We start from the raw sequence: 13,413 nt of genomic DNA, 5'->3' as shown, positions 1-13,413 counted from the left end.
TGAAGAATTTGAGCCAAGAATTTTAAGTAAGCGTGTTAATTTTCCTCTAGCCTCTTCTATTCTCCTCTTTCTCCCCTGTTTCTCGTTACATGGTTAACTTAAGAGGATGAACGGTACAAGTATTCCACACGACATCCGTGCTGCTAGCGGTGAAGTACTGCATGGTGTGATGACGCATCGCTATCCGAAAGGAGAGAGAGTCTGCTACCCACATCGAAGACCCCAGTTCATAATTTGGGCGGTGTTCAGCCAGGTTTGCTGGAGTATTCGCATTTTGCCAGTCAACTTCTCACTATTTCTTTGCAATTCACAATTATTATTATTACTGATGCAGAAAATAACAGCAAACGACTGCATAGTATTGTCTGCAAGGAGTCCAACTCCATAGCAACGTAAGGGTAACGTTCCAAAAGATAAGTAATACTAAAATCCATAGAGATGGCGCAGATATCAGGTGTATGATTACTATTGAATATGGTGATTTTTTTAAAGAAATTATGTCATCAAAAATTCAACTTTACTAAAATTAAGTGCTTAAGCTTGTTGTGTTTTCGGAAGGATTATCTCGGAAAGATATTTATGCGGATACGGTTGATACATAGAGCGATCAATTCCTTTCGTACACCATCATAAAAATTGGGTCCTGGAATTTAAGAGAGAAAGAACGGTGTTCAACTGGAAATTTATCCTTTGAAAAAGTGAAAAAAATTCAAATACCTTGAAGCAAAAGTAACAAATTTAAATGACAATCGAGAGGATATTAAACACAGGATAAAATTTATGGGAAATACCTGCTATTGTTCTACTGAGAAGATTTTGTCATCCAGTCTGCTTTAAAAAAAACTGAAAGTTAGAATTTATAAAAGTTATATTACCGGTTGTTCTACATGGTTGTGAAACTTGTACTCTCACTTCGAGAGGAGGTTCAGAGATTAAGAATGTTCGAGAATAAGTTGCTTAGAAAAATATTTGGGACTAAGAGGGATGAAGTTATAGGAGAATGGAGATAATTAGGCTACACAACGTAGAACTGCACGCATTGTATTCTTCACTTGACATAATTAGGAATATTAAATCCAGACGTTTGAGATGGGTAGGTTATGTAGCACGTATGAGTGAATCCAGAAATACGGTAGTGTTAGTCGAAAGATCTGAGGGAAAAAGACCTTTATGGAGTATTCAAGATATTTTATTAATTTGTCCTACAGAATAATATCTGTAATATTAACAATTAATATTTGAGGAGAAAAATTCGCTCCGGCGCCGGGGATCCCGGCCAAACAAGTCACTCAACTGAGTGCGCTCCTAATATAATGGCAGTTGACATTGGACATATACGTCAACATATATGCCTAACTTGGAGTCAGGCCAAAAGGGAAACATTCAAGGAGGAAGGTTCGGTCCGATGCTGTGGATTGAATTCGGCGCAGCTCAGTGGTCAGAGCGCTTGGTACGTAGAACCAAGGACCCGGGTTCGATCCTCGGCGCCGGAGCGAATTTTTCTCCTCAAATATTAACCTTTATGGAGGCCGAGATGTAGATGGGAGGATATTAAAATAGATTTGAGGGAAGTGATATAATGCTAGGATACGGACCAATGGCGGGCTTATTTGCGTTCAAAGATCAACACCGCGTTTCTGTGCCCACTCCAGAAAATATCTATGCCGTGCAAGACATGCTTTTGTAAGATCGAAGAATTGGTCTCAAACGTATATTAGAGACTTCGAAACTTTCCTATCAACGTGCCTTTTATATAGAAATCATTATTTGGGTATGAAAAAATGATCTGCTAAATGGATTCCTGAATGCTGAACGCTGATCAGAAACCACTCAAGAGTTACAATTAGCTACTAAATCACTTTGTGTCGTTTTGAAGAGAATTTTTCTAACTTTTAGGAACGTATCATGACTATGGACAAAACACGAATCCATTATTATGACCAAGAAAAAAAGAGTAGAAATACTTTGGCACTCCACGTCTAAAAAAATGGACTTTCAAAATTCAGCAGGAAAGTCCTTGCATTTTTCTTTTAGAACAAAAATGAAATAATTATGATATGTTAGTTATAACAAGACATTTAAACACGGCGTATTATTCTTCATCATTCACTAAGATTTGGGGAAAATAGTGAAGAAACTTCGTCTTAAAATTTCCAAAGGTGTATTGTCCTTGCAAGACAATGCATCAGCACACAAGTTTCTGATGGCACTGCGGAAAAGTTATGAAGTTAGCTAGAATTAGTTGACCATTTCCTATATTCGCCAGATTTAGTTTCAACAGGCTATGAGCTATTTCCCAAACTTTATGAAACGAAAACACTCAAAGGAAATAAGTTTTTATCTAATGAAACAGCAGGACCAAATAAATACTGTGGAAGAATTGTTTGGAGACGAAGACAAACGATTTGTGAAAAGATTTAGAATTGCTTTATCACTATTATACTAAGTATATAAAGTTAAACAATGATTAAGTTGAATGAATGAATAAATAAATAAATAGTCTATTTGTTCTGAGATGCAGTAATTTAATCTATATTATGGTAAGAACTCATCAGTACCGCATCGGTACCATTTTCTTCCCGTGTTATAATCTGTGCATTGAATCGAACCCACGTCTTTCCAGTCCATAGTCTCTTTACTAATTTAGTCAGTTCAGTCCCAAGAAGCTTCATTAAAATTTATTAGAAGCAAAGAAAAAATGTTGGACACATATATGTGGGAATCACTGGAGACAACAGTCTATGGCTTCCTACTTAAGTATGGACAAAACTTGTAACAGCTGCTGTAACAGAACAGGATGACGCTGGCCCTGTGTTGCAATTTAAAAGTGTGTGTCGTCTGCAGACTTTTTATTCTATATATAGACAATTCCTTCGCATGAGGACAAACAAAACAGCTTTCAATTTCGTAATGACAACAATAGGTTACGTAGACAGTCAACCGAGTTATGAATCTTACATTAACATCAGATGTTACGCAACAACTTTATTTGTACAGTTTGTGTGTCCACGATAAGTTACGTGGGAGGTCGTCCCCGTAACGTCATGAAAACATTCTGGGTGCGGAAATTCAGAGCTGTCGAACTACGCAAGGATCTATTTGGTAAGCCACATTCTGACCGTTTCCTCTCCATTATAGGCCGCTAGGGAAAAAGACGTTGTGTGTATAACATAACACACAGGCGAAACGTCAGCTCCCACCTTTTCTTGCTATGCCTGTAATACCCTCTGCAATTTGATACGTAAAACAAATTTAAGTCCGCGCCGTAGCGTCGTGGTCTAAGGCAGCGGTCATCAGCACAGTGCACTCTCGGACTAGCGTCTCTTATCCGCGGATAAGATATTGCACTGGCGTGCATCCGTGGCTGCTGGTGGGTATACTTCCTCCCTGTCCCTTCTGCATGACGGTGTATATTGCGATACACTTCTTATCCTTTATCCATTTCGGCGAGTGCTGACGACCACTGGTCTAAGGCATCATGCCTGGATTCGCGTTACGGGACGCGCTTTGGTTTGAATCCTCATGAGAAAAGAATTTTCTCATGCAATTTCGACGTCCTGACCATACGATACGTTCTGGTTGGATGATCGTTCACCTCTTCTGAGGCATGTAGATTTCTCTATTGCTAGTGTATTCTAATTTATTTCAAAACAATTGCAGCTTATTGATAACTGTTGCTTCTTGATATAGCCTAAAAATAGCGTTAACAGTACAAGCATAGGCCTACGTCTGTTTTAAAACAAAGTATACATGCCTCAATATATTTCTGTTCCTATCAAAAGGGCCTGCAATATTGCCTTAATATTCCAAGTAAAAATTTTATTTCAATTTATTGCTTTTATTAATTAATTAATTTTAATTTAATATTCTGTTGCATCCCAAGCGGAATGTAGGAAGACACAGAATAAGGATCAAATACCAAAACAAATGAAAAACCTTTCTCAAAGGAAGTGAAAGGATCACATACTATGAAGACCACCTTTGTCAAAAGGAAGAACAGAAGAGGTAAAGAAGAGAAAGAAAAAGATGAAAAACTCTTTCATTCATAGTTTTCTGCCCAAGGGCAGGTCTGTCACTGCAAATTCAGCATTCTCCAATAGTCCCTATTTTCCGCCTTCCTCTTAGTCTCCGCATACAATGCAAATATTAAAAATACGAACATAATATATAGCCTAATAGAAGGTGAAGACGATTAAAACGAAGAAAATGACATTGGAGGTGAAGAATACAGTATAATCCTACCATTTCGAACTAAATGGGACTGTGAACTGTCCGGTTTAGAAAATTTTAGGATTATGTGAAGTCTTTACTGGAACATGGGTAGGTTCATAAGCGCTGACATAATACTGCCTCGTGGCGCAGTTTCACATCACTAATTACAGAAAATAGACTGATTTTGTAAAGTCAAAGAGGTATAATATTTGTAATGAAAAGAAAGATCTCTAGGTAACAAAAGCAATTAAAACTGTTATCTTAAAAATGTTAACAAACTTCTTTCTTGCTATTACTGTAATTTCGTTTGGTAAAGAGAGCATTGGATTTTGATGTCTTAAAAATAGTAGATCTAAAACAATTTTTTGTTGCTAAATATTGCAATTTTTCTTTTTTATTACTTTCAATAAATAATGTAAATGCAAATGCATATAGAGTATTAGTTGGGAGACCGGAGGGAAAAAGAACTTTGGGAAGGCCGAGACGTAGATGGGAGGATAATATTAAAATGGATTTGAGGGAGGTGGGATATGATGATAGAGACTGGATTAATCTTGCACAGGATAGGGACCAATGGCGGGCTTATGTGAGGGCGGAAATGAACCTGCGGGTTCTTTAAAAGCCATTTGTAAGTAAGTAATAAATAGTGTAATTTTTCTTTTCTACTTTTATCAAATTTCTATTTTTAGGACTTCTTCCTTTTTCGGAATTTCAGTTTGGATTACCTAAAATTTCGGATTAGCGGTATTCTACTATACTTGAAAAAGGAAATAAAGTATGAAATTAAAAATAAGATTAAAGATAAAATGAAAACGGTTGAGATGCAGAAAAAGCAATAAAGAAAAGAGTGAAAAAAATAAATAGAAAAACGGGAAGGCGAAGAAAAAACTGAAGACGTGAATAAGAAAACGAAAAGAATTAAGAAGAAAATGAAAATTTGATGAAAAGAAAATGAAAAAGTAATAATTCTGATGATGATTTTTAGTTGGTTATTTAACGACGTTGTACCAACTACTAGGTTATTTAGCGTCGATGAGATTGATGATAGGGAGATGATATTTGGCGATATGAGGCCGAGGATTCGCCATAGATTACCTGGTATTCACCTTGCGGTTGGGGAAAATCTCGGAAAAAAACCAACCAAGTAATCATCCCAAGCGGGAATCGAACCCGCGCCCGAGCGCAACTTCAGACCGGCAGGCAAGTGCCTTAATCGACTGAGCCACGTCGGTGGCTCTGATGATGAAAATTGTGAAGTTATGATGATATGATGAATGAGATGTAAAGATAAAATTAAGGTGATATCGAAGACGATGAAAATGAAAAATTATGCCGATTACGACGTAGCCGTTGTGGTCATCGCTTCACGCAGTAACAAACCAAGGTACATAATAGGGTTATTGACTTCCTAAGACAGAGACAGAGACAAATATCAATCTTTGTGCCGGGAATCGAAACGAGATCTATCTAGTTGGTAGATTGTAGTCCTCATATTTTAGAATCCCCATCGCTTTGAACGTGGTGCCCGCCCAAGGTCTTGTGCAGCACGTACATAACCCCGTCCTGCACGGAGGCAGCCCGCACCACAGTGCTGGTGTCGTGCTCTTCTGGCTGATGTATCATAGCGAATCGTCTTGATACAGACGAGAGAGACAGAGACGAACAGACTTGACTCTGTTCATACTTTAATTGGCAAATTTTCTACTGAATTGAGCAAGTTAACACACGGGTTAGCGTGGGTCTATTTCTGTCTCGCAAAAAACTGTTGCTTGATGTTTCTGTTAGAGTTTCATAACAACAAACACAAATCAAACCAGAAATTCAATGCCGCAATAAAAAGAAACCCATATGAGTGGACACATTAATCTAGCTGATTAATGCGGATGGCTAAGTTACAACACTGAGGGTGAAATTAATTGCGATAGGCAGGGTCCCATTTTCTCATTCGCAGCGACGGTAGCGCCTGATGTATGGCGACTTGATTTTCCTGGGGGCAGCCGCGAGACCGGTGACCACTGAGTGCGTACAACTCCCTCGTTGTTATAGCCTATCTACACACGCGGTGGTTCTCAAACCGTGGCCTACGAGTGTTTTATAGCAAACATCTCATTATGGGATGAATATCTAAGTATCTAAATGCAAATGCGAGAGTTGACATTGCTAAAGCTTAGTCAGATGCAAAACGTTCATCTCTCAATATTAACAAAACAACAGTTAGTCTCTTTTCTTTTAAATAAAATAGTACTTTCCCAAGTGAAAATAATTTCAAAATAAATTTACATACCAGAGATTGTTCCAACGCATATCCTTACTTATGTAAAGTAGTGGCAAAAAAAATCGGACCGAATCTTGTAGCTGATTTCAGAACCTTGTTCACTCCAGGGCACGATAGACTGGTAACTAAGACTTTCGTGGTTCGAATTCCGGCTGGGAAGGAAACTTTTTTTTGTCCCTTATTCAAATTTATTTCCAATAATTTTCGATTGAAGCGATATTTTACTACTTAATTAACTTATTATTCCCAGAACATGAATTTTACCAGCAATCGAAAAGTATTGGGAATAAATTTGAATAAGGAATAAAAACAAGTTTCCTTCCCAGGCAGGATTCGAACCACGAAAGTCTTAGTTACCAGTCTATCGTGCTCTGGAGTGAACAAGGCTCTGAAATCAGCTACAAGGGTAGGTCCGGTTATTTTTTGCCACTACTGTAATTCATTAACCTTTGTATCAAGACGCAATACCTATTCTTGTTCCTCAAACTTTTCTTAATTTGATTGCAAAATTTTGTCCCAACAGGACTAAAACAACGTTCATATGATGCAAGGCCCAGAATTTTTTTTTAGCAAGTAAAAAAAATATATATATAATATTATTTGTTCAAAACTCCTCTGTTCTATATGTGGTCCCCTCAGACTTCTGAATATTTTCTGAAATATGAAGTATTTTTAAGATTTAAAACAAAAATTAAATTTTCGATCAAATTTGGTCCAAATTTCACTTATGGCTTAAAGTTAAAGTAAATCCATGGCGCTACAGCCCATGAAGGGCCAAGACCGACTAGCCGGTTGCTGGCCTCACGTCCACATGCCGAGACAGAGGTGGACGATCATCCAAACAGAATGGAGGTATCGTGTGGTTACCACGATGATCCTCCCAGCCATAATAGCTGGTTTGCGAAACCGGATTTTCGCTATCTATTGTAGCTCCCCAAGTGCATCACGATGCTGGGTGGGCACCGGTCCAATACACTGGCCGAAATTTCATGAGAAAATTTCTTCCCCCATGAGGACTCGAACCAGCGCGCATTTCGTAACGTGAGTCCGAGGCAGGATACCTTAGACCACGACGCCACGGCGCGGGACAACTTATGGCTTAGGTCTACCTTTAAGAAAAAATATAAAGTTTAATTTGATCACATCTGATACACAGTTACGGGTATGCACTTCTTATTGTTATTATTATTATTATTATTATTATTATTATTATTATTATAGAGAAATTAATTGCCATTTTAAACGAAGACATATCCTTCTGCAGGTTCAAATTCTACACTTCAAAGAAATACACTGACATGAGAAAAAATGCTGAAAAAATTCTGTAGGTTACAGTTAGAGCACAAATGGAGGTATTACTCGACCGAGGCGAGTGGAGCCGCGGGCGTAATGTGAACTATAGCGATAATGCTATACGAACGCAGGAGCAGTGCAAGTGGCGCTCAGAGCTGCAGGACTTCATTGGCCTCGGTCGAGTAATATATTATACTACACTTCAGGTCTCTGCACATACATCTTATATCAAAATCATGTATGAAGTATAGTATAGTATACTACACTCTCAGGGCTCAGGAGGATAAAATTTCATTTGGTTACGTCCGTGCGTACCGCCTCACTGTAGAGATCGAAGAGAATTAGTCAATCGCTTTATGGATAATAGTTTGGACCTGCAACATTCTGCCGGTTTGCTGTGTCTTGGCAATTGGAACGAGAGGTGCGTTTTTGGGTGTGGTACCACTAACTAGAGCGCACTCGGGTTCCTCTGCTGTGGTCCAACTAATTAGGATTTCATGTCCGAGAACATTAGGACTGCAGGTGCACCTTGAGCTCGTCACGACCATAATGTTATCGATATTATATGCAGTATTTCCATTACCTCTGATCTTTGTGGCTAAGGTCAAAGACTAAAGGGCGTGGCTTCAGTTGCTTGCTTAAATACTATGATCAGAGTTCAGTTCAAAGCACAGGCTACTGATTGAACGAATGAGAGCTTGAATACTATAGGCATCCATTCATATCTTGTTCTAATTTTTACGAAATCAGCTCCAAAACTTGGGTAATAAGTAGTAGAAAAGTGGACAGAGAGGCTAGAGAGCTAGGCAATTGTTCACATTAATTTGATCCCGATGTAAACGAGGAGAAATGTCTGTCAATTCAGGATTTAAAAGGTATGTGCATATGAATGTTCACTTGATGTACACTCGCAAGAAATAGGCGGATTAACCAATTGGCTTCATAATGATTAGAGTATTAGTAACGCTCTGACATACTAGACTTTGCACTTCTAATCATTGTTCATGTCAATGTCTCATGTACGAGTATAAAGACATTTTATTTGGTTCACTCAGAACTTCCAATAGATATTGCATCATAAGAGAACACTGCCAACTTCATTCATCTTGGGGTTGTGAAACGAATACGAATATATAACAGAAGGCGACACTGCTGCTTAATTATGATTATACAATACAACTTGATCTTTTTCATCCATTACAAACATTTAACACTGTTCAACACAGTGCACAAATTCATGTGCAGAAAACTTACAAGCTAACATTCTCATGCGCGCAGATAAAAAAGTTATTTTTTTCATCCACCATGTTAATAATGTCAAAACAAGTGCTTACATAAATTTTGGGCACTCGAGCGCAATTACAAAAACCGTAACAAATAAGTTTCCTAGGGCCATTTACAGAAAGAAAACACAATTTCATGGAAAGATTTATTGAAACAGATACAGCAATTGTTTAGCTATTTTTCAACATATTCTCAACCGGAATTGAGATATTTGTCACACTGTGGGATCAACTTTTATATCCCTATGTCGTAGAAATCTGCCGCCTAGGCTCGGAACCAATGTGTGACAGCCGTTTGCACCTCTCTGTCAATCTCATTGTATGAAAAATGTCTTAATTTCGGTGGGGAATATATTGAAAAACAGCTCAACAATCGCTGTATCTGTTTCAATAAATTTTTCCATGAAATTGTGTTTTCTTTCTGTAAACGGTCCCAGGAAATCTTATTTGTTTACGGCCCTCGTAATTGCGCTCGAGTGGCTAAAATTTATGTAAGCACTTGTTTTGAAACTATTAACATGGTGGAAGAAAAAAAATAACTTTATCTGCCTCCATGGGAGAACGTTTGCATGTTAGTTAAGAGTGTGCATGCTCCTTCTACCCCATCACATGTTGTACTTCGTCGGAAACAAACTTACGTGAGATGACGTTCAGTTTATTAAATATATCATTAAAGTAACATATATGGCGTAGGAAACGACAGGGGACTTAGTTTCGTCGCTTCAACCATATTTATCTTTCTTATGCTGTTATTTCAAATTAGTCACAATTATTGTACTTCATTCTAGAGAGCATGTCTTTGAGGCATTTTTTTCTTGGTCTTTTTGTTTCTTCCTTGCCAAATGTTTTCCCCTCCGATTATGCATGAAAGTGTGTCTTCTTTCTTTGCACGACCAACGAATTTTACTTTTATTTTTTCTAATTTCTTAATTAACGGAAACGTTTATATGTCCTTAATTGGGAGACTGCTAACTTCTTTAGTCTTGTTGCATCATCATCATCATCATCATCATCATCATCATCGTCGTCATCGTCATCAACAAAACAACAACAACAAATTTTCAGGACCGAATTTATGCCTTTGAGGAATCTGAATCAACGGAGATCTTTACAAGCAGCGGAGCTCTCTGGTGTTGTGGTCAACGTGGCGCAGAACCATCGCTTAAGTCAGCAAGAGTAATCACATGACGAAGAAAAAAATGGCCTGTTTCTACGGGAAGTAGAAAAATTTCTACTTCATTATAGGGAATTGAACCAGAAACCGCAATGTTTTTAGTTAAAAACCATTAGCTCCCTCCTATTCAAAATCAGAGTTGCAATACTTCAATGAAACTTTTCCACATTAATAAACACCAAATTAACACATGGGTTTACCTCAAGCCTTGAATGAGGAGATTGAAAACAGCTCCTCGTCCTTATTTATTTCGGAACCAAACCTATATTACATAAATCGTTTTAAATGACGAAGAAAGCATGGTGGTTTCATAGCGTGACTTTGAATTTGTCAAGTGTGAAATGGATTTAGCCGTTCGTAACGACCTCAACGAGTAGGATATCCATCTTACCCCACTTTCTTTTGTTCGCATGAAGTCGAAGATAAAATTAATCTTCGAAATGTCGAGAATTTCTAAATATATCCCCAGTAAAGGAAGTCCAATGTAAGTCTCTTCTGGATTTGTTTCAGTTTCAGTGAAATATAAGAAACTCACAACTATTGAAAATTGAACCTATTTCATTTTCACGAGAATAAGAGTTGTAAGGTTACTCTTTGGATTAGTAATATATGACTAATTCGAAGCGATTGACAGACTAACCTCTTCACCCAAAAACCAATATAGACACATCTTCGAAACGTTGTTTCTTTCATGTAGGACCTACAGTAGTTCACTTAGTATTGGTAAAAGTTCAAGCTTCATATTTTATACGGAATGCCATAAAATTAGTTCATTTCGACTAAGTCACTCCAAATCTTGTAAGTCGGTTACAGTCCATAACTGGGAGGTTGCTGAACTGTACTGGTTAAAGTGTTCTCAAACATAATATTATAGGCTAACGTGTGCGAGCTAAGCTTTCAACTGAGTATACGCAATACAAAACGCCTTGGCTCCTTTTGGTACTTCTCTCTCGCTCTTTCTCTCTTTTCCGCCCGCATGCACGGACAGGCCAACAAAAGTTATGTATAAAGTCAATGGTAATTGCCACCCTGTGGGTTAATGTATTGGAGGACTCGAAGGCACAAGATGTTGCACTTGTTTTTTGAATCCGCACATCTGGTAGTGGCATAGCAACGTCGCGTACATTCTTTCAGTTGTTATTATAAATGAACAACAGCAGGCGTCTTGATTACTTGTTTGGATTCTTTTTGTTGTTGCGAGTTTTAAAAGTCAAGTGGCAGTATCAGTTGCAATTTCTTCCGCTGACACTGTTTCTCATGTCTGCGTGTGGGAGCGAGCGCCGTGCCGTCCACCATGAGGGTGGATCATGGGTGACACGTTGCACAACAGGAAGACCTTGTTCTCTTTTTAAAAAGTCCACATGAAGGCGTTTAATTACAGTCTTGAGTCAAGAGACTCTCAAAGAGATCGGCCCTTCATGCTATTGTGTAGTTTATGGCTTTTTAGCGTCAGTTTAGATTCTCCACAAGTTTCTGGACATTGTTTGATGGCGGTCATTTAAGCAATTGTTATATACAAATTTAATACAACTGGTTGTATTATTACTATTCTACTGTAGCTCAAGTGACAGAGGACTTGTGTTCGATTCATAGCAGAGTACTGGGAGATTTGTCTCATGTCAGATTTTATGATTTTACAGTTATTGAATTATAAAGTAATTTTTTTATATTTAAACCATGTTTTGGAACTTTATTTCTTCAATGTATCGGAACTACTTATTTCCGGGTCCAGAACCTGAGACCTGTTTCACAGAAGTATGACATAATACTTTAGGCCTACTAGTTACAAATACGTTTTTGTATTATTTTTCTTTTGCTAATGGCGGGTACTTGACTGTTCTTCATTCAACCATATTAAGCCAGTTGTGTACACCAATTTACCGACAGGGTTATTGCCCAGGGTGCAACATAGGAGGCTGGTCTACGCTACACCCCGGGATGAAATGAGATAATGATGGAGACTAGATACCACAGAGGGACTGGAGCTTCTGGAGAAAACCCTTGTGTTGACTGAACCACGAACATGCCGAACATAAGTTAAAAATACGGGGGATCGAACCCGGGTCCACATGATTGTAAGTTCAACACTTTAGCCACTAGACCACAGTACCGGCAGTTCTTGTAGTATAAGATCTTGCATTCTTTTCCTTCACAAAAAAATGTTAATCTCATAAATAGGCCTATCACTACATTATTTGCAAGTGATGTTTAGAATATTACTTGTAACATTAGCAGATATTTCTGTAAAATTGAGGTAAGATATATTTCATTTAATTGTTTATGGTTACGGTCATAATATGTTTATAAGATTTGTTCTCATCCTCCGATTAGAATTAGTTGTTTCTAAAACTATCTTACTCAAAATAAATATTAAGCAAGTGGAGTTGACTGCTTGATGAAATAAAACAGACTTTTAGAAAACAAAATTATTTTAATTTACTTTTCAGTTTCGTTAGTTCATTTATGTACTTATTTATTTAATGCAAGAGCTGTTGATTGCCTTATTGAACCAAACAAATTTATGTCAGTTTTCAAGCGAATTTCAGCTCAAGAAACAATGTTTATCTCTAAAATCAGTACGGATTTCATCCCACAGTATAATTCAACAATTGAGAAATAAGTGGTTTAAATGTTGAATTTAATTTACATTATTATTTTAAAATGCATGATTGGTATAAAATTTGTAATATACCATACTCAGAGTAAAGATTGTGATAAGCCTATGGATATGAATAGTGTGAGAAATGTTAAATGGATAACATTTAAAAGTTTAATTTTAAGTTATGATTGATAAGCAAATTACAATGCTTGAAACAATACTAGGCCTATAAGCTGCAAACTTCCTCACTTCTCTAGAAACGCTTATAAAGGCCTAAACCATAATTTATAAAGCTATAAAATTCTAAACACACTTCTAAAACATCTAACTTGAGATTTTTAGATCGTAAAAGTCCGGTCCTTAGTAGTAACAATAACTAGCATACACTAAACGAAAACATACATTTGAGCTTTGGTCATGTAAGAGTTTTTACAGTAGGCCTAGACTATTATTTTCAGGCAAACCATGCATTTGTTTCTAATTACGTTGATTTATAAAATTCACGTAGGCCTAATTAAAAACAAGTGCATATATCGTCGTTGTTCCTGCAATAACTCCTACGTGACATATTTATCGA

At 37.4% G+C, this 13,413-nt stretch overlaps 1 protein-coding gene across 2 annotated transcripts in view; it reads right to left on the bottom strand.

Moving 5' to 3' along the window:
* Positions 1-13,413, bottom strand: part of L (zinc finger protein Lobe) — a 1,127,861-nt gene that overhangs the window by 143,901 nt on the left and 970,547 nt on the right. The window lies entirely within an intron of this gene.

Source organism: Periplaneta americana, chromosome 5 (genome assembly GCF_040183065.1).
Source record: "Periplaneta americana isolate PAMFEO1 chromosome 5, P.americana_PAMFEO1_priV1, whole genome shotgun sequence".
Lineage (NCBI taxonomy): Eukaryota > Metazoa > Arthropoda > Insecta > Blattodea > Blattidae > Periplaneta > Periplaneta americana.
Note: the sequence above shows the minus strand (reverse complement) of the source record. Positions and strands in the feature narration are given on the sequence as shown.